General features: G+C 45.3%; 1 long non-coding RNA gene across 1 annotated transcript in view; it reads left to right on the top strand.

The window, feature by feature from the left end:
- Nucleotides 1–5,181, top strand: part of LOC118685237 (uncharacterized) — a 38,032-nt gene extending 32,851 nt beyond the window's left edge. The window contains exon 3 of the long non-coding RNA XR_004979947.2: nucleotides 3,665–5,181. This is a non-coding gene — a long non-coding RNA (uncharacterized LOC118685237). The remainder of the gene's footprint in view (nucleotides 1–3,664) is intronic.
- The last annotated feature ends 21,132 nt before the right edge of the window (nucleotides 5,182–26,313 follow it).

Consider the following 26,313-nt stretch of genomic DNA (forward strand, 5'->3'; position numbering starts at 1 on the left):
GCTATGGCCTGAGGTGCATGTTGCTGTTCCCAGGCTCCTGGTCCCACTGATATTTCATGAAAGAAATGAAATCTTGCTAATTCAATGACTATTATTTTGGTCAGGTTTGGTCCACTTCACTGCACTTCATGTCATCCTATTCCATTTACTTGTTTTCATTTCATTTTAGAATTTTTTTAAAATTTTGATTGCCATTTATTTCATCATAATTCCTCCCCTGTGTGTTCTGTTCACTTCATTCCCTGATTTCAAGATTTTATTTCCTTTAATGAAATGAAGAATTTTCATTTCATGAAAGGAAGTGAAATCTTGCTATTTCTCTAAGTATTATTTCTGCAAGTTTTAGTACATTTCACTGCACTTCATGTCATCCCAGTCATTTAATTCTTTTAATTACATGCAGTATTTTTCTTTTCAATTTTTTAAATTGCATTTCATTTCATCATAACTTCTCCTCTGTCTGTTCATTTAGTTTTGTTCCCCAGTTCTGAGATTTCACTGAACATCATTTCAGCAATATTTAGGAATTTTAACTGCACCTCATGACATCCCATTCTATTTAATGTTTTCACTTCATTTCAAAATTTTCTTTTTTTCTTTTTGATTGCATTTCATCGTAATTTCTGTCCTATGTGTTTGATTCAATTTGTTCCCTGATTTTGAGATGTCAGTAATTTCTGTTCATGAAATGAAGATTCTTCATTTCATAAAAGGAAATCAAATCTCAAACTCGGGGAACAAACTGAAATGAACAGACTGGACAGGACATACATTAGAAGGAAATGCAACTAACAAAGGAAATGAAATCTTGTAAATTCAATGACTATCACTGCAGCCAGTTTTGGTCTGTTTCACTGCACTTCATGTCATCATCATTTAATTGTTTTCATTTAATTTCAGAATTTTTGGGTGTTTTTCAATTGCAATTTATTTCATCATAATACATCTCCTGTGTGTTCATTTCACTTTGTTCCCTGATTTTGAGATTTCATTGAGTATCATTTGGGTAATTTATGGTCCTTTCAACTCATGTCATCCCATTCCATTTAAATATTTTTACTTAATTTCTTTTTTTTTTATTGTAATTTATTTCATCATAATCCCTCCTATGTCTGTTCATCTCACTTCATTCCCTGATTTCGAGACTTCAATTTTTTTCATGAATCATTACTGGGGCGGGGAACTACCCCTCTTTTCATGGTTCTGGGGGCTGTGGCATTAAGCTGCAATGTTTCATCTGACTCTCTCAGATCACCACCAGCCTCTGACCTGACCTGCCTTTCCTGCAGCCTATCTCCTACCTGTGCACACCAGGCTCACTGGTCCTCCCCAGCCCACGTCGTGCCACCTGAAGCAGGGACGTGCTTGTTGTGCACTGCTTTCTCTTCTGCAGCATCAGAGTCTTTCCATTGCTGCTGGCTGAGCAGTTTTTAATTATCCTCCTTGGACTTTTGTGCACCATAATCAACAGTTAATTGCAAACAATCAGACAAATTGGTGATCTAGGGAAATAGGGAAGGGTGACAGAGGGGAGCAGGGACTAAAGCAGGAGCCGACTCCAGTGATGGGCATGGCTGATGGCAAACAGCTGTTTGGAGTAGAGGGGGCTCAGTGGAAGAGGAGCTGCCATGAAAGCCAAAGCATCTCTTCTTTCCTCTGTCCCTGAAGCATCTTCACTTCGTAACTCACTTCTGGCACATCACCTCCCTTGTAAGACAATACAGCTTGGTTTTGCTGGCAGCAAAACCAGGTCCCACTAGTCTGTGGGAAAAAACAACACACTGGAGGATGGCAAACAAGGAGACTTAAAAGTCGCAGCACCAAACCTTATGGAGTTTGAGAAGTGTTTGGACAATGCTTTCAGGCACATGGTGTGATTCTTGGGGCTATCCTGTGCGGGGCCAGGAGCTGGACTTCAATAACACTGGTGCGTCCCTTCCCACTCAGGATAGTCTATGATTATATTATAAGCCAGCAGCAAGGCTGCTATTTTCCCTGTAGTTATCCAGAGGTTCCCAACATCTTGGAAGAGTCCTGTGCACTGGAGGCGAGCTCCAGGAAGGTGAAGGCCTTGAAGAGGAGGCCCCAGCAAGCGGCACAATCCCAGCCACAGAACAAAAGAGACGAGCACACCAACGAGCCAAGCACAGGAAAGAGCTCCTGGGCCTAAAGCTGGTACTTTACCCCAGTGCACAAGGGCTGCCACATTTTAGGTAATTTACAGTTCCACACCACCATTAGCAACGAAAGGCGACCCAGGGGTTTGCATCCGTTCAATTTACAGCGCTTTCCGGTTGCCATATTCTTGGGCGGGGTGGGTTATTTCTTCTTTTAATTAGTGAGGGAGCACTCTCTAAAAGGACGGCGGCTTTTTCGAAGGACGGCGGCTCGGTGCCCTGAGGGCGGCCTGTGGGCCCGGGGCTGTCCCGCCCTTGGCCCGGTGGGCAGGGCGGCGGCGGGAGCGGTGCCGCGCCGCGCCGGCAGGGGGCAGCACTGCCCGTCCCCGGGCCGCGCTCCGGGCGCTCCCTGAATGCCGGCCCCGCTCCCGCTCCCTGCCCTTGCGCTGCTCTCCCGGCGCTTGAAATATTAATTAAGGAAAGGCGAAAGGGGAAAAAAAAAAAAAACCAAACCCAACCTTTTACAATGCGCCACTATATTAAACTTACAGCGCTATAAATCGGCACCGTAAAACTGTAACTCAGGGGCTGGGTGTTAGACAAACCTGACACGGTGCTGGGGGAACAGCAGAGATCTTAACAAACTGCATCATATACAAGTTTCTGCAATGTACATAAAACTTACTACTTTGTACCCCTATTAGCTGGTTTTTACAACGTTTTCAGGGACCAAAAAATAAAAATGGCAAGCAATGGAAACAAGCAAATCAATTCAGAAAAATAAAGTTGACGTGAGCTTGCATCCAAGAAGTGAGTGACGGCTCAGCGTGTTTTATTTGTTTGTTTGCTTGTCTTAGGTGGTTTGAGAAATCTGGGTTAATTTAAAAATATTTTCCTTCCAGTTTCTTTCATTGCTTTGCTTCCCACAGGTCAGGATAGACACTGCTAGATAATGAAGGCAGGGTAAAATTGGTTATTCTTGAATATATTTAAAGTCTGACCTCCAGATTTCGTCAGCTCAAATGAAAATCAGCTGATTTGATCCCTGCTGCTTTTCTATGATCAAATATGATCTCAAAGGGTGCATTCTCCTCATCTCTCACCCCCTCCCCCAGTGGAAAAAAAAATATTCTCCTGGTTTGTCCGTTTGTTTTGACCTTCAAAGCCTTATCTCCTGTCTTTCTCTTCTTCTCTAGAGGAACCCTGACGAGAACTTTTGAGACCATAAATAGTCATGTCATTGTAAAGCAGAAACATGGGTTGTGGCTCTCCTTCCTTGGGAAAGGTGAGCAAGGGTGTGCAGCTTGTTAGCCTCCCTTTCTGAGAGAGAGAAGGGAGAGCTGCACTTCATTTTGAAGTTTCATGCAACATCACAAATCAGGTTCCTTGGCAAAGAGGGGAAGCAAACACCAAATATGCTGAAGTGAGTAACTACCTTGAGCGAAGAGAATCCTTTAATGTGAGCACAGTGTAGGTAATGCAGCATTTATTTACCGCAGAAAAACTGTAAAGAGCACAACATTGATTTCTTGGTTTTTCTTTTTCAGGTTGGTTTCATGGGGCTTGGTCTGTTGGGAGGATTTTCTGAGATGCATCTGAATAGCTCATAGCTGGATGGCTCCAGCTCTGACCCCCCGACCCGAGTGAGTTTGCCACTCACCGTATTCCTGGAATGACACAGGCCTCTGGCTGGAGTCAGGCCAGGACATTAGATGAAACTGCTTTTGTGGCACTTCTGCATTTAATACCTAGAGGACAGATTTCCCGCTGTATCTCTCTGCAGCATTTGATTCTGTTGACCGTGAAACTCTTCATGTCCCTGCTGAAGAGGGGATTTGCAGTCTGGTGGTAATGGTTCAGTGGAACATACTCAGTTATTAGAGATGAAAACATATGCCACTACTACTAATGCCTGGATGTGGTGCTGTCCCACTAAGACCTATGCTTTTCCCCTTTTTTGCTGAGCCAGTTGCACACAAAGTCATTGGGGTGTGGGAGACATTGCCGAAGCCCAGAACACTTCAATAGCTCATGCTGGTTGTGCCATTCCTTTCTCTCATGTTTTAAGATAATACATAGTCAAGTTCAAAGTCTCAGTCCTTGAGAGCCACAGTAGTCTGGATCAAAGTATCTAAAAAGTAGCCTTATTAGCACCATCTGATTTATATGAAAGTCTCGCCCTTTTCCATTGCAGCAAAAGGAAAGAAGTGGCCCTCTGATATCTCCTCCAGTAGTTTTAAGCATTGCCGTGTCTCTGTGAAATGCGGGAAAAAATAATCTTACCAGAGACTAGCACTTCTCTTACTGAGATTACCAGCATGTGCAGATTCCCTTGCACTTCACATGAACAGGGAATGTTCACTGCCTCTGGAACATGTGTCCCTCCAGACAAGCGCAGGGCAACACAGTGTTTCACCAACAGAATGGCGACTGGCTCCTCGGAGCGATGCCAGGAGCACCTGGTTATCTGTGCTGTCTATAATGTCCCTCCCTCAGCCTTTCCATGCACACACATTCCCCACATACATAATGCTTATCTTTAATTTTCTGTGTGCCCAAACCATACAATTTCTAAAGAGGGTTAAAAATATTGAATTAATTCAGAAGACAGAGGTGAAAAGGATAATTCTGAGATATTCACAGGGTTGGTAGTAGTAACAAGAAAGACAGTTTCTGTCTTTTTTTGATACTGAAGTTAATTGCAGGCATCTAGGGTTTAAAGACCTTGTGTTATTGATGGGGGTGTGTTAGCAAAAGGAGGGACTCTAACATTAAACTGAAATTTAGCATGTACAGTAGGTTGTCAGGAGAAAAAATAAGAACAAAGGAGACTGCTATTATCTTTTATTATTATCTTTTAATTCCCCTCCATTTTCCTTCTGCATGCTCTCTCTCTGTCAGCCTTCTCTCTTTCAATAATTACAATAATCAACTTACAATGATAACAGAAATAATCTCCTGCAAGATAACTAAACAAACCACATGTTATCTGTACTGAACTGTGCTTACTTACAGTAGGTACATCACTTATGGAAAAGCCAATAAAATTTTAATTAAAAAACCATGTATGTTGTCAGTTAAGATGCAAAGAAGGTGTGCAAACACATTTGAAGTGGTCCATAAATTGCTTGGTATTTGATAGAACAGGGAGGAGGGCAAACCCACCCCAAAGAGAACAAAACAAAACTAAAGCCCACCAGGTTTGAGGAGCTCTATTTATGTTGTTCTATACAGAGCACTGATTGCTTGGGAATTCAAAAGCAGAGGGAAGGGAGAATCCTCCCTTGAGCAACGTTCACATCCACCCACCTCCACCAGCGCTGGGAGCGAGTGAGCAAAAGTTAATTAAAGATTTTGCATCTCCCCACTGCAGCACTGTATTGATAGCTCTGGATCCTGAGATAAACTGCAGCTCTCCCACACTGTATCGCTAACGCGCCTTCAACCTTGCCCTGGAGCAGCACCTCGGGGGATCAGATGTTTGGTTTCCCTGGTGTACCTGGGGCTTGGCCTTTCTGCTAGGACTGGAACTAGGAGCACTGGTGAATGCCAGCCCATAGGTAGGCGCACGTCTCAGAGGAGCAGGGCTCTAGGTAATTACCCAGTCATGAGTCACCATGGCTTCAGAGGATTCCAGTCCTGTGTTAGTTGTTTGATCTAAGCATAGGAAGACTGTTTCACATAAAGGCTACTTGGCATAGAAGAATTCTGCACAGGTACTGTGAATGTGAAACAGTTCTCAGGTGACTAAAGCAGAAGGTTTGCTGGAGCCAATTATGACATGAAGGAACTCCTCAACACCACTCAATGCCCTGAGTTTGTCCTGCTCCTCCGAATCTTTCTTTTTGTAGGTCTGGTGTGAATGCTGGCACGGTCTTTTCATGACCTCTGTGCTCCTATGGCAGGCTGGGAATGGTGGCTTCAGGGGTCCCTTTGAAGACAGAAGTGTATATCCTTCAACCAGATTTCTTCTCTGAGCTCTTGCTGCAGGGCATCTCCAGGAGGAAATCTCAGCATGGATCAACAGCTGTGCTTTGCACTGTTCTCACCAGGTGAGTGAGTAACCACTCCTGGGATTGTATTTAGGGTAGAGAAGGCCTATTTCATATAGCATTATATGTGAGGACATCCCAAGACAGTGTCTCAAATTCCTTCCTCTTAGTTCAACCCTCAGCTTCAGCTGTAATGGGCAGATACTGCTTGCACAGGCTGCCAGGAGAGCCCTTGCATGTGGAGAAAAGCAAGGCTGGGAGGTGGAAGGACCTATTTCCTCAGGGAGCACATTGCTGTGGTACACCCACTCTTGCAGGACACTGAGTTTTGAGGCTATTACAGAGAGATAATGCTTACATTTAAAGAGATCTATGGGCTGTACCTAATTACAGAATCACAGCAGCCTGGCTAGGCAGGACAGCTAGAACCCTCCTCCTTTTAGGCTGGAAAATAAGACAAGGGTATTAAAATGTATGACCAGGGTTAGAGAGATAAGGTCAGTAAGAAGGCCAAGGTTAAAACATCAGACTTACATATTCCCAGAGCTGTGCTTAACATGAGTCTCAGCCGAAGAAATTGATGTTAATGATGTACTAACCCCTTTCATCTGAAGATCTCAAAATGTTTTATGTCCCGATTTGCTTTCTCTATGCAGCTCTATTGAAGGCTGTTGGTCTTTCTCAGGGGAAAAGTGCAGGCTGCTCCATGCTGTACTGCCTGTATCACCTTCAGGGCCCCACAGAGTGGAGATGGCTGGGGTTACTACCACACTCACTGGGGATGAGCTGGGTGATTGTGCTACAGGAAAGCAGATGCCATTGAGGGAAGGTGTAGGAAGATGGCTAGGTATGGATTGAAATTATTTAGTATAACAGGTGGTTCATGTGACAGGATAGAAGTTGCACCTGGTTTAAGGGGTATCAGGATGCGATAGGATCCATACAGGGAAGGGACAGCAGGAAACGAGGCTGATGGATTGGCCCTCTTTGGGGAGGGCTGAACAGACAAGTTGGTCAAGAAGAAAACCAAAGCTCTTCCTTGTTGATTTCCTTCAGAGAGAACGTTTTTGAAATCACAGCTCTGTGCCAGGCAATGAAGGAGAGGCAGCTGCTGGCTGGGCAGGGTGAGGACAGCCCAGGGTCCCACAGAACAACCCATGAGAGGTCTGTGGGCTGGTGTGCCACACTGCATATGGCCAGTGAGCAGCTGAGCAGAGCTCCCTGGCACCAGCACGGGTAAGGGTCCCCGGAGAGCTGACAAAAGCAAAGTGGGTTTGACTTTCTTAAATCTCATGTCTAGGGACTTGAATATTGTGGAGGAGCTAAACCATGGCAGAGACTGAGGGAGAGGATTAAAAACGACACATGAGCTATAACGTCTGTGGCACCACAGAGCCTGGAGGGGAAACTGAGGGGTCATGACCAGTACCCAAATGAGCCACAAGCATGGGCCAGAGGGTCTCTGCCTCATTAGTGCTTTCTATAACGATGAAGCAAGGCACCCTCTGGCATCCAGAAAGTCATGGCTGTTAGCCACAAGCAGACAATTGTAAACTGCTCAGAACAATCTCCCAAAACCAAAATGGAGAGACATGTACAAGACTGAAGCAACTGCTGACTGGTAAGCAGAAGGAGCATGGTACTGCCAGCTGCCACTGGGAATTGCCATGGGCTCACTCTGAGTCCCACACAGGGGGGTTGCTTTGGGCGTTCTCAGGGAAACCTCTGGAACCTATGACCTTCCTGCAAGCTCTTGCATGAGGACACCGTACGAAGTGGGGACAGTTTCCCCTACAGCAGCCAGTGACTGGCAGCTCTGGCTTTTTTTTTTTCCTCTCTCCATTTTTGATTACAGAACTGTTCTGTTATTCTAGCAGGTCTGAAATTAGATACAGGTGCAAATTAACTAAGTCACAAGTGCATAACATTTGGTAATTTTTCTGTCAAGAGTCATGCTGAAGGGTTGCAGAGAATAATAAGAGCAGCCAGAGCCAAGTGGCTGGTCCAGGTGTGCCCGGCTGCTGAGTGTGCTTCCCTGGCAGTGGTTTGAGGCACGGGGTCTGTTTTCACAACACAGGCTGCAAAATCACCTGCTTCCTGATAGTTTTCTACCTCTGGTTTTTGTCTGCTATTCCTCTCCTCTGGTTGAAACTGTCTTTGAGTACTCAGCCCCCTGATTTCAGAGCTGCAGTTGTCATGGCTATGTCGTGTTCCTGGGATTTCAGAAAGACAGTAGAGCAAAAGCCTGGATCCTCCTCCTACTCTTTCTTCTTACGGTGTAGGCCCTGTGTGTTTTCCAGAATAAGGGAGAATGTCTGTCAGTCTGCCCAGCTGTGACAGGTAGGTGAAGGAATCCAGCTCCATCTGCCACCAAAGAGGTGCACAAGCATCTGCTGCTCCTCCTCAACACCATGGCCTCCTCTCTGCAGCTTGCAAGAGAGCAATGGTTGCGGGGGCAGCTTCCAAGAGCTAATCCAACCAGTTGTCATAAAGCAACCATCAGACACTGTCTGAGGAGGTGTGAGTGTCTTGTGTAGAGCACAGCATAACTAACTGAAGTGAGGTGGTTGGCAGAGGACAATAAAACAGTGAGAGAACGTGTGAAAGTGTTATTCTGCTCACAGATGCAGAGTGCTCATTTTGTGGAGGGGCCATTTCTGGCTCCCTGTGACAACTTGCTAGTCATTTCAATTCCAAAGATGCTGAGATTTGAGCACAGGAGCTGAGATGAGTCTCAGTACGAGCTGCACTCTGTGAAAACTTTCTGCCCTGATGTGCAATAAAGGTCCAAGAGAGATTATGAGGCGCCTGAGCCAGGGAGCTGAGCTCCTTTCTACAACTCCTCAGATGAAGCTGTGCATTTATCTGTTAAATCGAGGTTGCAGTGTGCTGGCAGGTCAGCATGTGGATAAAGCTAGTCCTGCTACTGTCTCACAGATAAGTGGAAAGCTTCATTCACCAAGCAGTTAATCTGGAGGGTTTTCACTGGTGCAAAATCCATACTATTTATTTAAAGATTAAATGAATGGTTCTATGCAAATTTGCAAATTAGTTAATGACATAATTGCAACAAATGATAATATACTGCTGCACAAAGCTGTCATGAAACCATTTCAGGCCTGGATTTCCATTTATTGTGGCATTCAGACAACTCCTCACCCAAGTGGAGCCGAGCTCTTTGCCTGTGCTGGGGACATGCATGTGGCTGAGACAGGGCTTCACCTCCCTCTCCCTTCCCTGAGGGCTGCTGCATTACAAGGAATATTGCTTATGCAGGGCATACTGTAAATGCCTTCCCCATTGGGCCCCTTATTTTGATATATGGGGAAATTGGCTTCAATTTTGGTCACTTTTTCTTCAAAAATCATATGTTTTGTAACTGAAAAAATAGGTCAGCAGTTGCAGACCTAATTTCAGAAAGGTTTTCTTGGAAGTATAAAAAGTAAACATGTGCTCTTAGTGCATGGTGACTGTGAACTGCCTATACTGTTTCCTTCTATACTAAGATCTTCCCTTTCCAGCTTATGTAGTCAAAGCTGCCTTCCAGGAATGGCTCAGGACACAACCATCCAAGCAGCTGCTCTGGGTGAGACCCAAGAGCTATTTCACTCAGAATCCAGTGTCTGGCAGCAGCAATGGCCTAGAGAAGAGCACCAGAAATAAGCCACTAGACAATGAAGCTTCCCTGGTGTGCTCTACTTAGTTGCCTGTGGACTGTGACAGGAGGTCCTGTGACCTCCTGAGCCAGAGGTGGCACTGAGGGGCTGTGACAAACTGGTTCTCATGCATATCCTATGTTACGCCCCATTTGTCTTTTGGAATAACTTTATTTTCTCCCTTTGCCCTTCCTAAAGCCTTCCTTATCCCAGTAGATTTTAGTGGATTTATGAAATATTTCTGCTTCTTTCTTCTTGGTGTTAAACTGCTCTCTAAAACATTTTAGTTGTAGCATATGTGGGATATGGAAACTTTTGAGGATTAAAGAACATTATAGGCAGCAGCTAGGCACCATTAATGCTGGGATCCATCCATAACTCCATGATGCAAAAAGAAATCACAATTCTCATGTGTCTTTTAGAAATTAGAACAGTAGCAATGATCTTTCATGGGCTGAAGGGGTGTGCTTCATAGACACAGGAAAATAGAAGAAGTTTGGCAAACAGTCACTGAACTTATTAGTCCATACAGCTCCATGTGGACATCCCAGTTAGGACTCAGCTTTCCTGAATAGTAAAACTGCAAAGTTTTCTCACCTCACCCCACTTTTGTTGGGAAAAGTGGTTGTGTATGTCAGGATGAAAGGGAGCAGGGGCAAGTGATACAGAGAGTGGTAAATGTGTGTAGTAAGGAAATAATAGCTACAAGCTTTTGCATGGGTACACCCTAGGCTTGCTAATGCCTCTGGAGTTGGTCCTTTTCCTACCATAATTCTGCTTTCTGAATCAGCCTTACAGGGCCCCTCCCTCTCCCAGAGTCCCCTGGCCCTGTTCCTTAGCACAGAAACGCCTCTGAGCAAACTAAACTCATTCTCTACCCAACATCCTGGTTCCCTGTCTTCAAAGCTGCAGCATTTCTAATCTGTTTCACTTCTGTCACTGATTCCACTGGGGCTCTTGGCTAATCACCCAAACTGTTTGTAACCTTGCCAGCTCTGTCCACGCTGATAGCCTTGCAGCTCTCACTGACTCGTACCCACTTCTCACAGCCCTGGCTCAAAATTGAAAGGTTAATCCTCCAAACCCTTCAGTGGTCACACCTCCTCTTGAGAAACACCTTTTCAGATCATTCTCCACTGTACTATCACAGTGCTAGGAAGAATGTAGAGAGATGCCCTTTTAAGATAGTGGCATTAAACCTTAGGTCTAAATTCATTTTACATGACACAGATTTTGTTACTGCTCTAGCAGAATTTTCCTATTGATTTCTCTGAAGCATCTCAAGGCATTCTTACAAAAAGATTTACGAAGGTGAAAGAGTGGAAAGTTTTCTCGACCTTTCTGACCATTGCTCTCCTCTGAGCGTGCTCTCTCTAGGTAACTAGTCACTAGGACACACTCATCTGGCCAAAAGGTCTCTTAAGTTGTGTACAGCACTTATACCATTCTAAATGATTGTGTTTTACCTGGGGACATGATCTACTGGAGCAGGAGCTTGGGTCGCTGCCCTTTGTTGCAAACTGACAGTCTCAATGGCCTTGTTCCCAGTAAAGAGTGTCTTGGTGCTAAAGTGAATGGATTATAACCCCATGACACTGCAATTACACAAAGATTTAAACTACCTCTTATTCTAGAAAGAGAAACATTTACTACCTACCCATTCCCTTTTTATGACAATGTTTTCACAATTTTAATATAGCACCGATTAAATAAAACTGTTCCTTGGCTGTAGGCCAGTAATGAACTGGGCGTGTGTATGGAAGAGTATTGTAATACCTAAACCATGTGTGTCAGAGATCCCCACAGGACAGCATCTTTTATCTGTCAGGAGTAAAAAGTTGGACCTTTCAGAAAAAATGTAAGACCAGTGTAAGTAAATAGTGGTAGTTCCCCATGTCTTCTCCAGCCTCCAATCTCCTGTGGCTCAGCCTTTCCAGTGCCAGATGTGTTTTGTATATATCTGTTAGTTTTGGCAAACTGAAATTAATAGTACTGTCATTTCAAAAAGAGCCCTAAGACATTTCATAAAGGACATTATTACTGTTTTGGGGACTCTTTTCTCAACTGTCCACAGTGTCTGATTGACCTCAGTGGTAGAGAAATGAGTTTTTCTATGCAGGGCAGAGAAGACAGTGCTCGGATTTGAACCTGCTGCTGTGGGTAGCGTTGATGCTCAGCTGAGCAGGTCACCTCCTTGACAGTGAATTAAAAAGCAGACCTGCAAATTAGCTATTCATCTTTGCTGTTAGGAGAATCATATTCATCTATGCAATGCAAGGAGATCTGGCAGGATCTTTACAGGTCACGTACAAAGTAAAGCTTGGATTGACTTTTTCTGTTTCTGAAGCTGTTTCAGGACAGAAACCAGAGATCTGGAGGGGATGAAAGCACTGTATTTAACCTGTCCTCTGAAAAGACAAACCCAGCAAGTGCTCTTCTTAGACATACCCTCCTTTTCTGTTCACTTGCTTTTGGGAATATAATGTGAGCATTCAATGGACTAAGGGAGTGACCCACTATCCTGAAAAGCTGAATCTCTGTGCATGTGTGACTTAAGCATTTCGAGAATATGCATTTTTCTTTGAAATGTGCATATGCCCCAGAGTCTGGGCCACAGGTCTGCACTGATACAGCAATTTCCATGTTTCCCTTCCTGCTGTTTCCCCATGTTCTTTTGGATTTTCACAAGGACCAAAGCAAGCTGTCTTTAAAATCTCTGTAGTTAGCAGTTCTCCTCAGCATCACAAATTTAACTCTGTATATAAGGAATGCTTGTTGCCTCTTCAAACAGGGTAAAGCCTCTGCATCTTTAATCTCCTGTTACACAAATGCCCAGATCAAAATAAATATGTGTTTCCCCCTGTTACTTCTCTTTCAAATTAGAGCACTAGGGGTCAGCAACAAGGTTAGATCTTGGGGAACTTTAAAAGCCCCCATTTCCTTGGAGAGGGCCCTTGATTTTACAAACTACAGGATTCACACAGCAGCTGTTTAATTTCTAAAGTGTTAACTGAAATTTACTACAAATGCAATTTTATGCCAACACATTTTTTGTTGTTGTTGTTACTAAGGCAGCTATTCCATAGTTACTATTTTGGTTCCCATGACGACTGCACTGCTATCCGAGTTGGAGATGATAAAATTGGTATGTTGACAGACTCTGATTGACTGTTGATACCAGTTGGCAGAAGAAACGAAGGCTTTCCAATAGGTTAATGTGTGTATTTTCAGGAAAAAAGAAAAAAAGGCATGTATGATTTTTTGGTACAGTTATGTTTTACTAGCAGAAAAAAATTAAATTTCATATTAAAAAAGCCCTGGCAGCCCAGGGCCTGGGGTTGGGGGTGGGGGGGGAAGAAGAAAAGGAGAAAAGGAAGAAGGGAGGGGAGGGTGAGATGGTAGCTGAATTTCCAGAGACCTCTATACCTTGTTGCCTGCAGCCCGCCAGAAAGGTGGAAGAATGGATTGAGCTGAATAGTGCAGAAAACCCCAGAACACTGGAGGATGACCTCCTACCAACTTACTGGGAAAGTGCTGAACACCAGCCTTTTATACATGAGGAAGCCACAACCAGAATATCACAGGGATCTGAATACTGGCTGGTAGCCACAGCAGTGGCTGGTGTAAGGGACTGTGGAAATAGCAAGAGAACGAAACAAATCTTGGGTGGGAGGCAGAAGAGAAGCCCCTGTGGGATGGTGACACTTGCTATGTGACCTCTTTTTGGCTGCATTGCCACTATGGGCCAAGCTGGTCTTCACTATGCTGGCCTCTTGAAGGGATGCAGACAACAGGCAAATCTGTTGAGGGAGTCTTTTGTGTCTGGAAGCTGTGGTGAAGAAATCCTGGCAGTTTTCTGATGTACACAATCAGTTTGGGAGCCTTGAGGAGGTTTGCAGTGGACAGCTGCAATCCCCAGCAGATAGGAACAGTCCTGTAGTGGAGACCCCTCTGGCATTCTCATAAAGCTCTCAAGGCACAATTTTATTGCACTTAGACATTGCTGTGACTGAAATCACTGTTCAGTAATTCAGGGATTGCCTGGATTGTGGCATTTTCCCCTTCTTTCCTCTCGAGTATGATTATGGAAATGTACTTATTCCCACATTAGAGTGGCCAAGCACATGAGAGGGACCTGGGCTCTAAACTGAGCCAGAAGAAAGGAGGCAAAGCATGCTCTGTGAGATGTGACGTGCAGAGGGAACTTGTCTACAAACTTTATGCTTACAACTAGCTGGTCTTCATCAGGGAGGTGCACCCAGAGAGCTTGCCTCTGAGCAGGAGCACACACAGTGCACTAGCAAATAGTTGGGTTATGAAAGAGCCCAGGTCCTCACAGCAACACCAGTGGTGGGGCTGATGACAAAGTCAGTGTCATCGTATTAGCAGTCAAATGGGAAAGGATGGAAGGATGGTGAGGGGAAGGGTAAGGTGGAAAAGGTTGTCATCTCCCTGAAAAACACCTTTCCATGCTTACAGTGCCTGGTGCAGCCAAGTTTTTGGCTCTTGCCCAACATTCCTGTGTTCTACCACATTAAAAAACAGTTGGGAAAAGGGCAGTCTCTTTATGCCTGTTCTTCATGCTTCCCGTGTATGGTAACACAGACTACTGCTGATCTGTCACTCAGAAAACTTGCTCAATGTTGATGCCAGCGTTCACTAGCATTTGTCAGAGTTTTGAAATGACTATTCCAACATGCATTCACTGCCTGGACTCCTTGTTCCTTACAATCCTTGATTACTGTTCTATTTTCTGGTTTTGGTAAATGCTACAGTGCTTTGCTGCCTGCCGCTTCCAATCTCTTCCTAACCTCCCTGCAATCTCCTTGCCAGGGACTGTAATTTACTGTGAATTAACCTAGTCACCAGGGAGCTCCTAATGGCCATTCTGCAGGTTCACAGATTATCTTAAGCAACTGGTATTTAGTGAAGAAAGAAGGAAAACTTCTAAAAGATTTAGTAAATGAAAAGTCTATTACAGAGCTTGGAGCTTTTTTGTTTTTCCTTTACTGCCTCAGTGCTTCTTGGCTTTTCCTGCTTCAGGTAGAGGCCAGTCTAGGCACATAATGAATCCTTGTGGAGAAAGGAGCATGAAGAAAAAATGAAGGGAAACAAGTGTGCCAGTGCAGAGGAAAGATGCCAGTTCCTCTCTTGAACGGCAGCAGCACATAGGGGAGGTATCTGTTGCCTGCTGAGGCTTCCCCTGCACAAAGATGCCTTGTTGTTCTTTATCTTCCTCATGTTACTTAACAGCAGGGCTGGTTTGTACAAACCTAGATTAGAGCAGATAAGAAAATGAAGCTCTGAATTATTCAGCAGAGGAGGGAGGAGAGGATGTGGCTGGGGTTACTGGATAAAGCTGTGGCCTCCAACAGAGCTTCCTGTCCCTTGGGTTTTATATCTAAATCTATTTGCTCTGCTTAAGCCTGGTTGTGGAAGAATTAAAACAATGATTTCTTGTATTTACAAAGAGGCACCTTTGTCAGGACTAAGGCAGAAAAGGGGAGCAAAAACAAAGTCATTAGATCTGCTGGCCCATTCTCCTACCCCTGCAGGGTTGGTTAGAGCTGGTCTCTCCCAGGAGACATGTGCCCATCCCAGAAACTCCTCAGGCAAGGTTAGCTGTGCCAACATGTCCCTCTGATGTTTCCCCTTCAGAAGCTTGTGGCCCTGAACCTGCTGTCAAAGCCTCCTTAAATGCTTTTCTCTTGGATCTCCCAGGCCTGCCAACCCCTGGTTTGGGAGCTCCTCTAGTTCAGGGAAAGCACTTGGTGTTCATCCCTTGGTTTAGTTATGTTGGAGAGTATTTGTTCAGTACCTCTCAGAGGTGAGTTAGGCAGGCAGCAGCAAGGATGATGTTTGGATACTGCTTGCCCAAGAAGGAACCTTTCATCTGTTGTATGTCTCTGCTGGTGCTCTGCAAAGAGAGGTGGCAATGTAGAATGGACTGGGGGTGTCTCCTCTTTGCTTTGCTGGCTTTGCTCCCCTCCCAGCCGTTGAAGGATAATCGCTGTTGTGGTGCTGAGCCACAGTGCTCTCTGCAATAGCTCCACACAGCAGCTGTACTAGCTCTGATGCTTTCTCTGAGGGCTGCTGCTCCACAAGTCTTCCCAAAGAGTAAGCACAACTTCTTCCATCTTCACAGTTGTTAGACAACACACTGATTTTAGGTGTCCTGGTCCCCTAGAGAAGCCTCTCCTGTTCTTAGAACTGGGAACATCATTTACAAGCCCCATATGGCCGTGGCAGACAAAAGCTTTAAATTATTTTCTTCACTGCTGCTATTTTATGTGGGATAGCTTGGACTGGCTGGGTTGCTTCTACTATAACTACACCCATGTAGGGAGGAACAGAGACATCCAGTGACAATAGAAACCTGCTGCTGTGCTTCCTGGTAGGGTGTAATTACATCATAAGTTTCCTTTACTCAGAAAGCCGACTTAAGAAATTTCTGCTCTCGTAACACATTTTGCAGCCCCCTCAGTTGTCCTGACACTGATGATTATAGGGCTGTGTTCTGTGTTTTGATAAGATCAAAGTTAGCTTCTCCAATCCTTTTCTGGAAGTCTTATTTTAACCTGTGTCTTTTTGTTTGTTGCTGAACATGCCACATTGTGCAACTCCCACTTGAATAGCAAGGGAGTCTGTTCTGCTCCCATTCAGAAGAAAGGACATTCTGTGCTTTGATGCTTCATCAGATGCTAGATGCTGGGCTGGCACCCCTGTTCAGAAATGCTGCACCAGGGGAAGAAAGGGAGAATCCTGATAGCCCATTCCTCAGCTGGTGCACAAAGTCATGTCAGGCTACCACCTTATCTGCCCTCCCCAGCTGCACGATGGCTGACACAGCAGAGACCTGACCAAGAAACCCAGCTATGGAAATTTGAGGCTTTTTGCCAGGCAACCATAATGCTCATGCAACTTAGGATGTTCTCTTAGGGACATGGTTAAAAAATACTTTTACACTCATTCAATGCTTTTGGATTCTCAATGAGCCCTTTAAGTAGGAGGATCAGTCCCACTTTCCTGGAATGCAGTGCTGTCTTATTCCACTGCGCTTGTTTCCCTCCAGGACCAGCTGCCTTTCCCTTCTCAGCAGAGTGAGGCATTCCTGAACCCAGTTTTGTTGAAGTCCCTTCAGGATCAGAGACAGTTACAGTGTCTTGTTATTACAGAAGCAGCCCCCAGCAAAGCCTGATATTCCTTACACTTCTTCCTGTTCAAAGTTTACTGTACAGCCTTCAAACTCCTGTGCAAAGAAACTGCTCTCAGCACCATCATCCATCTCCTTTTTGACATTGAAAGTCAGGCCAGGGCTTAATGGGTTGAAACACAACTCCTGCTCTCCAGCATCAGCTCTTCAGGGCCTGTTAGAGCCCTCAATCCACACATTGGAAAAGCATTGGCTTTCACTGCTTTTTTCTCTCCCTCGTCAGACACAAATTAATGACCTTCAAGCAGTGCAGTGATACTCCTTGAGCCGCTACTCAGCTGAGCCGCTCTGCTCTCAGCTGCAGAGTGCATTGGATACAAACATTTTCAAATTTCCTGGGGGGGTATCACGTTTGCCAGGAGCAGGGCTCTGAGCTCTCTCACCACACCCCTGCTGAATTACCCTGTTGATTAATGGTACAACTTGCAGTCCTCTTGCTTCTTGTAAACAGGAGCTTGAGCCCCTGCCATTTAACAGGGGCGTGGGATATGCGAAAAGCTGAAATGTCACCACATCACAGCAGCCATTAATCATAAAGCTGCTCTAACAAAAAAAAAAAAAAAGAAAAAAGAAAAAAAAGATATGAAAAGGAAAGAAGAAAAAGGAATTATCAGAAATATCAAGGAGCCAATTTAATTGAGGCAAAGACATGCGTGGCAGCTGCTTTTAAACTTTACCTACATCTCAATTAGACAGGGTTGGAGTTCTCTTTGTTTCTGCTTTTGAAAAGTCTAAAACTCTGCAGGTTTGATCAATCGCAAGGGAGAGAGAGGAAATGAGCAGGAGACGAAAGGGCCGAGTTTCCCTAGAAGCTGTCATGATAATTTATGGCCCTGGCTGATAAAACTTTTAACTAGTCAAATATGAGCTAGGAAGTAGCAAAAGCAAAATGAGCCTTGGAGAATCAATGCCAGCCAGGTAAGTCTTCTGGGAAGCACCACCTGGGATGAAGAGTTTCTTTCCTGGGAGCTTGGGAAAACTACTCTTGACTCTTGCTCATCTCTTGGCTTGCTGTGAACAAGCCTTGCTCTGGAAGAGCCAGCAACTGTGATTTTTCCTTGGTCAGGTCTGATTCAGCTAGGTCACAGAAATCTCTCTGTTTGAGATATGTTGGCCAAGGTGGCTGGAGGGTGATGTGACCACTGTCAGCAAGAAAAAGTTACGGAAGAAGACAAGCATATGATGTCCTTCAGGGCTCTGCTTCTGACCTGTCCTACAAAGTAAGCAGCACCAGGATGTCTCAGTGCCCCACTATGGGAAACTTAACTGCTGTGGGAAATGGCTCTGGTGTTTTGCTGTGTCTGTGCTTGCAGGAAACAGCTACTCCCTGCTATTTGAATCCATAAAAGAGTTAGCAAGACCTGGATGAACTGTGCAGCTAGTGATATCTTTAATCCCTGGCAAATGCCACAGCATTTCTTCCTAGGACAGAGTACCAGCATCCTGGACACATTCTAACCCACTCAATTAATTTAGCTGTTTTCAGACTTTCTGGCTGGGAAATGTGCAGTGCTTTCATAGCTGCTGTATTGTGCCTGACCTCTGTCTTTGATGGTAAGGAGCAATGGATGTTTGCAGAATGAGAAGACCACCAGCTGGACACCTGCTTTCTCTATGGGGATCCTCAAGCCAACCTGTCCTTTTCTTTTGAAGCAGAAATCCATGAGAGGAGCGAGTTAATGGGGTCTCCTAGTCTGTTACCCAGACCACTGACATTCATGGAGTCCTGTCACCTCAAATGCTGTGTCACATAATGACAGTGTTAACTCCATGGTGCAAAGCATTGGCCAGTGTGTTTGGACTTTACACATCTTTTTCACGTATCTGAGACTTCAGACAGAGCCTCTTTTTTTGCTGAAGGCTGATTTCTACAAACTTAATGACCTTTCACCTTTGCTAGGTTGGGAAAATCCCTTCTTCCTTCCTTCTTTTCTCTTTCAACATCCAAGAATCCTGTACCTGTACCTTTTTCATGATACTCCAAGGAGAGGCAGTCAGGTTTCAGACTCCCACAGGGAACTAGAAGGGCAGAAGGTACCACAGGCAGACAAGGCAGAAGGGTCAGAGAGGCTGTCCTTCTTCCAGTCCTCAAAGCAGCTCTGTGGGGGCCTTGGACATGCATCATCCCTTGTCCTGGTGCAGGTCCCAGGATTCTGCTCAGCACAATTTATTCAAGCCTGCAAGTTCCTCTGGAGTTCAGTGAGGGTCCAAGGGATGGGAAGCACTTACTCTCCTCTCTCAAAGATGAATGCACAAAGTGACTTGGGAACCTCTGTGGATTTTGGTCATAAAACCAAAATGCCTCCTAGCTGCGCTGGCCTACCCATCAGCAGTGAGAGGAGAGACTGCACAGATACCCTGACAGAAAAAGATGGGCTTTGTGGAGGCTGAGAGCTCTTAGAGAAATCTCTTGCTGAGCAGCTGTTGTTCTCTGACTCTTGACCTCTGCACTGCCTTCTCCTCCTCCTCCTCCAAGCCCAGGAGTGACAAGTTTGCACCCACAGGCACAGGGGAGGTGGTCAGAGGGACGTGCTGCCCATGGCAGTGGCTACCTGCCCATAAGCTGTGCATACACCAAACCCACAGTCCTCCCAGTTTTAAGAGTGGAGGTGATTAGCCTTGCCGCCTGTGGCATTTTTCAGGGGTTAAAAAAGTACAACTATTCCATTGCTCACAGTCCTGTCCATCTTCCAGCATGTTCTCTTTTCAGTTGGAAAAACACTGGCCTCTCTCACCAAATTATCCAACATTTGAGCCAACATTTGATCCAACGCAGTTAATACATAAATCCCAGCGTGACTGGCAGCTACAGATGGGTGAACCAAGAAATTGCTTGACATATTTGCTTACACTGCATATGAAACTGCTTATCTTGTACAGGAAGGATAAGTCTAAATTATCAGTAATCCACTGGATCTTGGTGGTAGTTGAAACAAATTTGAAAAGATTTGCCAAAACTCCGGGATATCCATGTGTATAAATATATAGATTTATACATACACATTCACACTGTGTCACTGAAGGTGTCACTTGCATGGTGCCTATTTCTCTCACAAGCCTGGACTCACATTAATTCACCCATGTGTGAACAGCTTGAGCACTCTCATCCCTGAGGGCTATCCACAGCCATAAGCTGGTAGAGGGTTATTTCTCAAATGTGCCTATCAAGGTCACATTTGCCATCCTGCCCTCTTACTTCCCTCCCTTTTTGACCGTGGAATTTCTCCTTCTCTCCCTCTTTCCAGGTGCCTTGCTCGAAGATTTGGACCAGTGCTGTTCTGTGCTGTAGGGGAACACTTTGGACCTGATTCTCATTTACACTACAGCAGGTTTTACAGCACTATGGCAGTGGAAAGAAACCATGAGATGAATATAGATCACTCCAATTTAAAGCTCCTTTATGTTATAAGGGAACACCATGAAAATGGAAATTGGGTCCCCTATTTTTAAAGCCTGTTGGCAGGTGCCTATAAAACGAGGAAAGATACTTTCATTGCCTGGGCAATGGGAAATTACATCCTTCTCTGCATTCCTCTTGGTTGTGCTGTGGGCCAAGTAAGGAGCAGAGTGCCTCAGAAGAGACCTCTGAGTGACAAATTGCAGGCCAAGCCTGGATAGTACCTACCTGTCAGAGGATGGGATCCATGTGAAGGAGGATGTTAGTGGGGTCACTCTCAATGCAGAAGGCAGGTGCAGTAGCCATGATTTGTGTCCATCCAGTGTCCATTGTCTGTTCCATGTAGGCAAGGCCAGGCCAGGGAAAATGCTGATTCACTGCTACAGCTGATCACATCTTGGCTTTTCTGATCACCCCCATCACCACCTCCATCTCTGCTGACTAACACATGGTGCCAGTGGCCGTGGCTACCCAGAAGTGAGGCATTTCCACTGAGCAGCAATTCCCTCACTGGCAGCAATCCCCAGGGATCAGTGCACTAATGCTCTGCAGTGTGGTGGTGAGGATGGTGGAGCTGGCTCTGCTTTGCAGGACAGACCCCTCCACTTTGCCTTGCTGTCCTTACTTTCCCTCTGAAACAGGACTTCTGCTGTCCCTGCTTGGTCATTGGCCTTTCCTGAATGTCCTCTGGATTTAATCAACCCAAGCACTGGAATGAACCCGGGAAAGCTGCACGGCATCTGCGGCTTCCTGACTACCTTGTTGCTCCCCACAGGATCCTGATGTCATCCATGAGTACTGCTTCCCTCTTGGGCGAATGAAGACTGATTTTGTTCTTCATGTCTCTGGTAGTGGAAAGTTGGGCTTGGAGGCTGATTTCCTGTGGCTTCTCAGCTGAAGATTTAGGGAGAATTGCAGGAGGAAGGACTGCATTCATCTTCATCTACACTGCTCCCAGCAGTTGGTGTGTGTCTGTGTACATGGGGCTGACTGAGGCACTGGTGGGCAATTCATGCAGTCCATAAACAGAGGGAGCTGACAGAAAATATGACAGGTGGACAGAAATTAAGGGGATGGAAAACTGCTAACCCAAACAATGCCAAAAATCTGTTTCCTAAAGATGTGGGTGCCATCATGGGTGAAGAGCAAGGCAAGGTAATTTAAGCTGTTCGGTGACATTGCTGTGTCTTCACTTAAGGGAAGGAAAAATGAGCTTTCCAGTGCAGAGAACTCTATGAAACCCCTCCAGTATGCAGGGAGGTGGTGAAGCAAGGCAGAGAACAGCTGGAAATGTGAGAGGAGATCAACTATGTGGTAATGCCATGATATTGTTAGATCGCTTGCTTTTACCTGCAATATTATACTCTGCCCTGGAGATCTGTCCACAAAAGGTGTAGGAGAAGTAAAAGGAACTGGAAGTCAGACAGAAAAAGGGTGGAAAATACTGGATTTTTTACATCAAACACAGGAGATAAATAACAAAGACATGGTAGACCAGAGTAAAACAATAGATGGGTTATACAAAGTGTACTGGAGGCTCATAATTATTTTCTTTCTCAGAGATGATTCATTATATTGAAAACCTGCTCATAAAAAGCTAGGAAATTATTTTTGTGTAATACATAGCTCCAGGTCTGTAGGAACTCCTTGCTCTCAAAAATTAATGTGTCCAAAAAACAGAATGGGACAAAAAAAAAAAGAAATATGCATGAATATGTATTATGGAAATACACTTAATTCTCTGGATTTGCTCCTTCCCATCTGGATGCAGGACTCTGTACACACTGGCTGTGCAAGCAGAAGGTCATGCTGATCTGTAGCCACAGGTCCAATTACTTTGGCAACTCCAAGGTCATCCCTCTGCCATTAACGAGGTAGTTACTCATCACCCAGGACATAACTGGTGGACAGCACAAAGCAGGATTTGGCCTGGGTAATGTAACATTTATTCCACAGGCTTTCAGCTCCTGCAGCCCTTGTGGGGGCTACTGTAGGTGAATGTGGTGCCCTTTCTGTTATGCTGAGGCTGTCAAGAATCCACTCAAGCGATGTAGCCAAGTTTATTGGAAAATCATTGGAGGAAATCAGCTTGCAGGTTGTCTTTAAAGGCAGATCGGCCTCGTTCCCCTTTTCCCTCTTCTGCTGTTGGAAACGGGAACTGGCAATGCCAGAGGCTGGGGCAAGGGTCCATTTCCCAGTCCAGCTGCTGACTGCAGGCAAATCTGTCCTCCTGCGTCCCCCCAGGCTCACTGTCTGTGGAGCAGAGATATTTACTTAGCAGTGAGCACAGCTCTCCAGGCAAAAAAAGCTATCGAGCTGCAGTGCTCATGTCCCTGATTTTGGGAGAACAGGCAGGGGACAGCTGGCCAGTAAACTTGCAGAGAGACCCTTTGAAGTGGCCCAGGCCCAGCAGCCTCACAGGCTCCCGGCTGAAGTCTTCACAGCCCTTGGCTAGAGATAAGGGGAGCGAAATTACTGTAACAGCCAGGACCAGCGTCAAGTGCAGTGCCTCAAAAATCTCTGCAGCTTCTTCTGGGAAACTGCATGGGCAGAGCTGCAGGTCCCCTGCAAAACCATGGGTGGTGCAGCCCTTTGAGCTGGGGTTCACATCCACGGCCAGGGCCTGACTTTCCAGCCCTGAGCCAGGGAGGAGCCTCTCTGGCCAAAGGCAGTGGCTGTGGCCCGCCCCTGCTCCTGCAGCAGCCTGAGAACATTGCTCAGAGCTGCTCCTGATGTTCCCCCATCAGCACCGAGAGGGTCAGTGGGGCTCTTGGGGCACTGCTCTCAGCTGAGGGATCAAGGCAAGCGGTCAGGAGGCTTTTAGTGTGCTGTGCCTGACCTGACTGCTGTTACTGCGGAGCGTGGGTGGCTGTTGTTCCATCACCTGGGCAGCTCCAGCTTGGTGGCTCATTAGCAGGTAGGATATATTAGTAACTGTCAAAGAACTGGAGAGCTACCTTGTTGGGTGAATGGATGAAAACATTTTAACTCCCACAAAAGAGGGAGAGGTGGTGATTAGCTGTGAAATGACAATACCAAATGTCAGAGGCACAGACAGTAAGCACAACTGTTCATTATTGTATTAACAGCTTTAATTTTCTGCCTTTAAACACCAGTTTCCTGTCAGTGCAATTAGATTGTGTCTTTCTGTTTAATTTAGATCAATATACTCCTGTGTTTGGAGCTTTCCTCACACATCCTCTGTGAGGCAAGAGGCAGACTAGCCAGCAGGAGCATCTTTTCTTATGTCCTTGAGGTGAAAGCCAGTTTGTGAAGAGGGTATTTAGGTGATGCATGTCCCCACGGCAGGTGAGTGTAACCTGCAGTGATTTATGAAATTTCCACAGATTGGAGTGGGGAAGAGATGATGGCATAGGAACACCTTGAAGAGGCAGGCAGTACAAACAGCACATAGTAATATTTTTAGTGAATTATCTTATAGACCACAGAAAATAATGGGAGGAACAGGGGGAGGGGAACAGACTTTCATGTCAAAAATTATTGAAGGCCTGATTCTGATTGTGGTTACAACAGTCTAAGTCTGAAGTTCCTCAGATGATGTTAATGCTGCCTTGATGCCTGTAAAAGTGAGATCAGCATTGGGCTAGATGCTAAGTGCCAGCAAACAGTGTATTTGGGAATGGGATTTCCCTGATTTCTCCTGTTTGAACAAGTAACAATATTTTTACCTGCTAGGCAAAAGGATGGAAAGCCCAAGACAGTACAGAGCTTCCTGCTGATTTCAACCTAGATTTTCTCAATGTCAGGGAATTTTCAGTGTTGGTTGGACCGGGTGCCACATCCCTGTCTCTTCCTGCAGACACAAGGGTGCCCTTTGTGCTCACCAGGGCAGGATGATGTGCAGCTTTCATTGACATGTGTGCCTTGGTGAGTGCTTGTGACAGAGTGACACTAAAACAGAGACTCCTGTGCACTTTGCCCCTCTCTCAGCTTTGGCCCAGGATTTCTGTATATAATTTCTCTGTACATTACAAAGGGTATTTTTCTTCTGCATGGACTAATGCAATATGACTCAAGGAGCTTTGTTTTGAGTAGCTAGTCACGTTCTTTTGCTTTATTGCTCTTATAGCACTGATCTCTGCAAGATCTTCCCTCATTCCACTGATACTCCTGGATCATCAAGTTCTCTCTGTCAGCTCAAAGGTTTTACTTTGGTTTCTAATCTACTTTTATCTGGCCTCCAGAAGCTCTGTTGCTCCATCCTCATCTCCTGGACAGGGAGGAAGCTTACTGCTGTGGGGAGACTGACCTCCAAGCTCTCTGGGTCCAACCCAGCCTGCTGTCCCCATAGTGGAGAGAGACATAAACCTCAGAGGGTGGGTTGCTTTCACCTCCTTCCTAGAAGAGGCTTCCAGGCATAAGAGGAGATGGTGTCTGTCACTTTTGCACCGAGAATGACACAGGAACAGGTGGGAGGCAGTATTGTAGAAAGAGCAAAAGAAGGCTTTATTCAAGAGAACCGCGCAGTTTTTATAGAGTGATACAATAGATTCTATTTGATTGGCTAATTAACAAAACCACTTTCTTTATACACTGTCCTTGAGAAGAACAGAAAGACGAAGCAGAAAAACACCACCTGCAGATTGTTTATATTTAACAAGTTAGTACATCTTTACAACTTCCTAAAAATCCTCACAAGCCGCTGTGAGAAACGCTTGCCATTTCTCTCTCTCTGTCCCATGGTTTCACAGGTGTCCTTTCAGTCTTGCATCTCCAAGAAGTCCAGCATGGGAATAACTGAACAGGAGATCCCAGACCTGAAGGGATGAGAGCAGGTGATCCGCTAACCTTGGCAGGACACATGAGCAACCCTGCTGCAGCACCATACCCAGCACACACCACATTGTGAGGGGATGCCAGAAAGACTTTGCCTGCCATGGAGACAGGGAAAAATGGCAGTGCTGGGTCTGGCACCCACCCAGAAACTCTAGGCAAATGTGGCAAGGAGTACAAGCAGGAGCCCCAGCACTTTAGCCTGGGTACCAGAACCTGGCTGTTGGGCTTAAGATGAAAGCCTGGGGTCCCTGGAAATGCATCATGCATTACAGAACACAGGACCTGTCATGTTAGATTAAACAAATGGTTCGTCTGTCTCAGAGCTAGACTGGCTGGCAGTGGTCAGTAGCACAAATTCAGCCTGCAGAAATGGCCAAAACAAAGCACTGGGCCAGGATCCAGAGCTGGGCAGGGATCTGATTTCCAGTTTCTGAATATTTGGTTGATATTCTGATGTCATATATATCATCTAAAAAGCTCTTCCTTATTCCCATCTCTAGGATCTACCATTCCACCTCCTCCTCCATTTTGCTGAGACATCAGCAATTATAAGAAAATGACGACACCTGAAGGCTGCATCACAAGAAAGAGCCAAGTGGCCGATAACCCTTTCTGCCTAGGGAGTGATGTTTGGTCCCAGCTTTTGCCTGATATGTGGCATCTGACTTTCCTTACTATCCAATTTAGGGAAATTTAGAGACTGGCTTTAATCTTTCATCTCTTCCTCCTGTAACACACAAGCTCATGGGTAAAACATTTCCCTGGATATCTAGGCATCCCTCCTGCCCTGCCCTGAACCTCTGGCTGGACAATAATTCTTACAAGGAGCTGCTCTCAGCATTTCTTCAATGGCAGACTCCTCCCTTCCCTTTCAAAGTTAACAAAGTACGTGAGCCTGTACCTGTTAATTTCCATCAGGAGCATGACCCTTTCCACTTTACAGGATGGAGCATAAACATTACAGATGAAATCTCCAATGGGTAAAGAAGGAACAATCACTTTCTTAATTTTTTTTTAAAGGCACTTTAGGGCTTTTATCAGCAAAGCATTGTGTCCATTAAGAAACAAATTAAGTAATTCTGCAGGCAAGCTAAGTACTGTTCCCATGCCAGAATTAATACTGCCTCTTTCCACCAGGAAG

This window comes from Molothrus ater, chromosome 3 (assembly GCF_012460135.2).
Source record: "Molothrus ater isolate BHLD 08-10-18 breed brown headed cowbird chromosome 3, BPBGC_Mater_1.1, whole genome shotgun sequence".
NCBI lineage: Eukaryota > Metazoa > Chordata > Aves > Passeriformes > Icteridae > Molothrus > Molothrus ater.